At 44.2% G+C, this 5,705-nt stretch overlaps 1 non-coding gene across 1 annotated transcript; it reads left to right on the top strand.

Annotated features, from left to right (window-relative positions):
* Positions 1–2,307: 2,307 nt before the first annotated feature.
* Positions 2,308–2,382, top strand: Trnas-cga (transfer RNA serine (anticodon CGA)). Its single transcript has one exon. It is a non-coding gene; the product is annotated as a tRNA-Ser (tRNA).
* Positions 2,383–5,705: the final 3,323 nt, after the last annotated feature.

Here is a 5,705-nt window from a genome sequence, read left to right as displayed (position 1 = left end):
GACATTTCTTCCTGTGTTGGTTTGTCATCGACAGAAGATGTTGATCCACTCATTTTTGCTGCCCTTTGGCGATTTTCTCTGCGTAAGCGATCCATTAGTGCCCTCTTCTTTAGCTGGTCTTGCACCAAGCCGAATCCAGTTTCCAAAGAAAATCTTTCCTTGCCATTTACTTTTCAGGTTTATTGCTTCTAGAAATTGCAGTGCTATTGATTCCAGCCAGATCAATTATAAGAAAAAATATCGTCAGAGGCCATCTATTGCAGTTGAGTATATGCCACACAACTTTTCCACAACATCGACTCCCCCTCCTCGCTTTTGTTCTTTGTATTTGTTCTTTGTAGATTGTGATTATCTTTGGTTTTTTGTTTACACCGGAGGCAAGATCTATTGACGTAGCTTCAAAGTGCGTAGAAGAATTTAACAGCACATATCTATTCTTCTTTGAAGCAAAGGAGAACGAAGTGAAATCTTTTTGAAATCGAAGAGTTGTGGATTTCACATCGCTCTTCTTAGCCACAATTTGGGAAGGACCTCTCGCTTGTTCTTCAGCGTTCCGACATTGTGAAGTTTTTCTCCAACAATCTTAAGAAAAGAGGAATACTAAAAAACTAGTTATCTCCAGTTACATTCCAACCTTTGCCACATCAGCTACAGAGTTATGTTTCCAACATAAATCACCATGGAAATAGTGTACCAAGTTTTCGCATTCGTTAGAGAGAAGACTTTGAGGCCATACTTGGCCGCTTTACTCGGAAAATACTGTCGAAAGCCACAGCTCTGAATGGAACAAGCTGTTCATCTACTGTCCAATATTCAGAAGGTACATAACTGATTCTGCAGCTGCGTATGAAATGTTCAAATATAAACCGAATCGGTGAGAGTTTGTCTTGTTGTTTACGTAGTGGTCGGGAGTTCGTCATCGAACCGCGCGTACCTCAGAAGAAACTGGAAACAATTGAAATCGATTGTTGTAGGAAAAACTTGAATTCCCATTCTCTATATATTCCATAAGCCGGGCAAGTTTCGATGACCTGAACAAAGAGATTCTTCTAAAATTTGAAATCCAATGACGGCTTTTAATTCAATATCATCAGCCAAATACGCAATACGCAGTCCTGTCGTTTTTATTCTTTTCCTTTATCAATTTTTATGTTTGTACTGACTGTAATGGCACTAATAAATGTGGTATCTATTAGCGCAGAGAAACGGTTATTGGGAGATTTACAAGTGCTCGCCGATCCCTTTACTCTAGGAAGTTGAGTTATGATATTTCTCATACTAGCTTTGAGTGTCTGATTGGCAAGAACCTTCCTCCATTTTGTATTCTTGTCTTTATCTATGCAAAAATTAGGCAGATCTGAATCTGCACCATCTGAATCACCAGACTGCTCACTAATGGTATTTTACTCAGACTCGATGAATCAGTCTGACACAGAGTCAGAAAACAATCCATCTCGAGAGGTCTCTTCATTTGAAACGTCCTCAATGAATCAGTTGGAAGCGTCTTCTTGCATCGTCTGTTACAAAAATAAAATCAATTAAGGTGAATTCCAAATTCGAAAGCTTCAAACTGAAATGAAACCGTGAGTATGCGAATTTACTCCTACTTGCTCGGCACTAGCCTGTAACGGAAGAGTTGACTTAGGGGGCCTAGGGACTCCCTAGCCACTAAGTAACTCAAACGCTATCTACAATGAGCAACACTAGAATGAAAAGCTGTGACGAGAAGTCAACAAATGTGAGAGAGGATTGCTACACGGGAAGCAGTATTGCCAAATTTGTTCATACAAATTTAACTAAACTAAATGTGCTGGGGATCTGTAGAACCCCATGTTAACAATTAAAGGCTAGCTACAGCTGTGTTTGTAGAATGAGATTTTTCACTCTGCAGCGGAGTGTGCGCTGATATGAAACTTCCTGGGAGATTAAAACTATGTGCCTAACCGAGACCCGAACTCGGGAACTTTGCCTTTCGGGGGCAAGTGCTCTACCAACTGAGCTACCCAAGCACGACTCGCGCCCGTCCTCACAGCTTCTACCAGTACCTCGCCTCCTACCTTCCAAACTTTACAGAAGCCCTCCTGCAAACCCTGCAGAACTAGCACTCCTGAAAGAAAGGATATTGCGGAGACATGACTTAGCCACAGCCTGGGGGATGTTTCCAGAATGGCTGTGGCTAAGCCATGTCTCCCCAATATCCTTTCTTTCAGGAGTGCTAGTCTTCAGGGTTCTCAGGAGAGCTTCTGTAAAGTTTGGAAGGTAGGAGGTGAGGTACTGGTAGAAGCTGTGAGGACGGGCGTGAGTCGTGCTTGGGTAGCTCAGTTGGTAGAGCGCTTGCCCCCGAAAGGCAAAGGTCCCGAGTTCGAGTCTCGGTCCGGGACGTAGTTTTAATCTGCCAGGAAGTTTCAAGTTTCAGCTGTGTTTGTGCCAACAGACCTGTTCCAACAGACCTTTTGGCGAAGGTTGTTGTGCCATGCGTCCCCGTCTTATGCGCATTCGAGAAACCTAGCCACCTTCTATGAGTGGCGCCGTCTATCAGTATGACGCTCCCTGGAGCCTGTTTGTGTGACCTCAAGCGTACAGCGGCCGGGGAGTAGGGTCTTCTCTCGCAGAACGTGCTTCAGTACGGAACTAGCTGGTAGTCTTGGCCCGTCGTGCGGTCCCAGTCACGTTTTCTTCATGGTGCTGCTCGAGTGACAAGAATGAAATCACGGTGCTGTGGCCAATGCAGTGACTTCTGTACTGTTTAGTATCCTTCTTACAATCTTCAGTCAGCGAAGAGTTTGTTCAGTTCTCCAGTCGTGCTTTTTACCTTCAGGTGTTTGAAGTGTTTCGTTGGACTTTTATTGTCTGTTTATGCTCGCTGTCCTAGGCGTTTCTTTAGCCAAGAAGGTCACTTAGCTGCTGAAAGCGGAAGTCACTTCGAATTTTTCTATATGCTGCCACATAATTTGTTGACTTAGAACTGTGTAGTGACCAACTCATGCCCTATGGTCGGTGTGCTTTTCTAGGAAGAGTAAAAGGCTTGTTTGTTCCTGGACTATATCGTGTAATCGTTCGGGAATCGAGTATGATTCCATGGGAATGGTTGCCTGTGGAGAGCGGGCAGGGATTAGGTACGCAAGTCTAATATGCATTGGCAGTCATGGTTAGCCGGCCGGAATGGCCGAGCGGTTCTAGGCGCTTCAGTCTGGAACCGCGCGACCGCTATGGTCGCAGGTCCGAATCCTGCCTCGGGCATGGATGTGTGTGATGCCTTAGGTTAGTTAGGTTTAAGTAGTACTAAGTTCTAGGGGACTGATGACCTCAGCTGTTAAGTCCCATAGTGCTCAGAGCCATTTGGTAGTCCAGGGTCAAAATTCTTTCTGCGGCAGGCACCCACAAGCTGTTATCAGAGCCGGGTTGTTGTGTCATTGGTTTATGTGTTCTCGTTTGTTGGGATTGCCCGTTCGGGAATCAGTTATAAGTTCACTGTGAGTGGTTCCACTGTGACATGTGGTCAGTAATGAGGCACACATGTATCACGTGAGCTTTGTAGTTCAACCGTGTGAGAGTTTTGTCTGTCTGTTGTGTTGTATTAGCTTACGTAAAAACTGTGTAGCTTCTGTCTGAAATCTGGTTGATTCAGTGTCTTTGTGATAGGGCTCAAGTAGTGTTTGTTGATGAGGATATAATTTGCACTTTCCTGAGGGGATGACAGGAAAGTATCGTGCGTGAGTGGTTCAAAGTGAGACCATAGCTGTCGCGCGGTTCCAGACTGTAGCGCCTAGAACCGCTCGGCCACTCCGGCCGGCCGCGTGTGAGTGTACTGAGCGAAATACCGGTCACTAAATTGAGATTGGAAGTACCACTGTTTATTAGATGTCAACTTAGTGGCTGGATCTGTGAACATGTTGGTCATGAGACCTGTGTCTCCAAAGGATTGTATTTGTTTGGTTGGATTTTAATTCGCTATGATCTCTTTTTTTCCTACACGTATGTACGTCGGCATGTTTGATGGTACCTCCGTCGTGTTTCCTTGTGCTGGTTTTGTGTGTTCCCGTTACAAATTGGAGATGACTCGTCTCTGATTGACGCTTGAGCTCAGAACTGTTTTTGAGTACTCTGACTACTTTTAATAATACTCGGACCTTGTGGCTCGTTGTATGAAAGTGTTTTGTGTTTGTCCGTGTCGTTTTTTATGGGCGTCTCCACAGTTATTTAGTTCACCTCGCATCGCGCTAAGGAACAACGGGCGTGTTTGTTGTCACCGTCGTCTTCGTCCCTGTGTCAGTCCTTACGTTTCTTTGCGAAGCCCTACACCAAGAATTGTACTCACATGGTGGTGCTTGAGTAGCCAAAGGCGCACTTTGCTCTTGTATTGCATGTGATATTAAGTATGGCTAGTGTCTGTGCAGTTTCAAAGGGGCTAGCTCTCCTCCTTGTACTGAAGCCTAGTTTACGACTAGTGCCTGAAAGAGCAGACATATTTTGTTGTAAGGGCATGTTGCCATAGTCGTAAGTGGCGCCAAAATAATTAAGGGGTTAATTGTGGGTTCACTAGTTTGAGTAAGCTTGGGAGTGGGTTAGAGCGGCTTCTGTTTGCTCATTGTGTACTATTTTGAATTGGCAACTGAGCGTTGCTAGCTGTGTTACTGTTCGAAGGAAAATGCTCGTGTGTCCATTCTGTGTGTTTTTTTGCGCTCAAAATTGATTGTGACTTCATTTTCATTAGTGCATTTCTGGTGTACTAGAATGGCAATGGGTAAGGCCATACTCAGTCATAAGTCAGAACTTATTCAGGTTTTGCGATTATTTTATGCCAATGTGTAAGTAATCATTTGGTCTTTGGATTTTTTTCTAAATGTCATCGAACAGTGGTGTTGTGGCTTGCAGTGAGACATGGTCACTTATTCAGTGTTGTTACAGGGTAATATAGTTTCTCTTCCTCATGGTTTTGCCCCTTCGGCAGCTGATGGGGTGCGTGCCACTGTTGCCACCCATGGTCTATCAGTACTGACGGTACGAGTCATCCCTTCCAGCACCTGGGTCGATGAAGGTACATGAGGCGCGTGGAGGGGCGCTGCAGCCATCCAGCTGTTGGCGCGCTTTAGGAAAAAATGAAAAGAAATAAAAAATAAATTTTAGAATGAAAATTTGTACCAACGCTGAACATCCTCACTCGTAAATACCCGGCTCTCCACTCCCAATTCTCCACGTTCTCTGACCGAACAGACATGCTTTTCGCGCTGGTTGTAATATAAGTGCCATGTAGCGTAATGTGTTCTACGTTCTTGAGTTCGCAAAAGTTATTCAGCAAGTATTTCTTCCCCGATTCTCCATTAAACCACCAACAACGAAAAGCATAAACCGTTGGTTTAAACATTCTCAACAAACTGGACATAGCCGCAAAGAGCGAATCACGGGCAGACTGAGAGTTCGGCTACTGCTTATGTTCCATTATGAATTAGTTACTGGTGGAATTAAACTGAGATGTGACGTTTGGAAGCTAAGAAATTAGTTACTGATGGAATTAAAACTGAGAATGCAGGTATTGACTTGTGCTTGACTATGTCAGTCGGTGGAGAACTTCCACCATAAAAACAAAGATATCAGTTTCGAGTCCCGGTTCTGCATACAAATTTCATAGCGCTTGGATGGTTTCCTGTGCTGCAATGCACACAGAATATGTGTAAATTTCTAAACTTTATTTTCATCTCTTGCAA

This window comes from Schistocerca serialis, chromosome 5 (assembly GCF_023864345.2).
Source record: "Schistocerca serialis cubense isolate TAMUIC-IGC-003099 chromosome 5, iqSchSeri2.2, whole genome shotgun sequence".
NCBI lineage: Eukaryota > Metazoa > Arthropoda > Insecta > Orthoptera > Acrididae > Schistocerca > Schistocerca serialis.
Note: the sequence above shows the minus strand (reverse complement) of the source record. Positions and strands in the feature narration are given on the sequence as shown.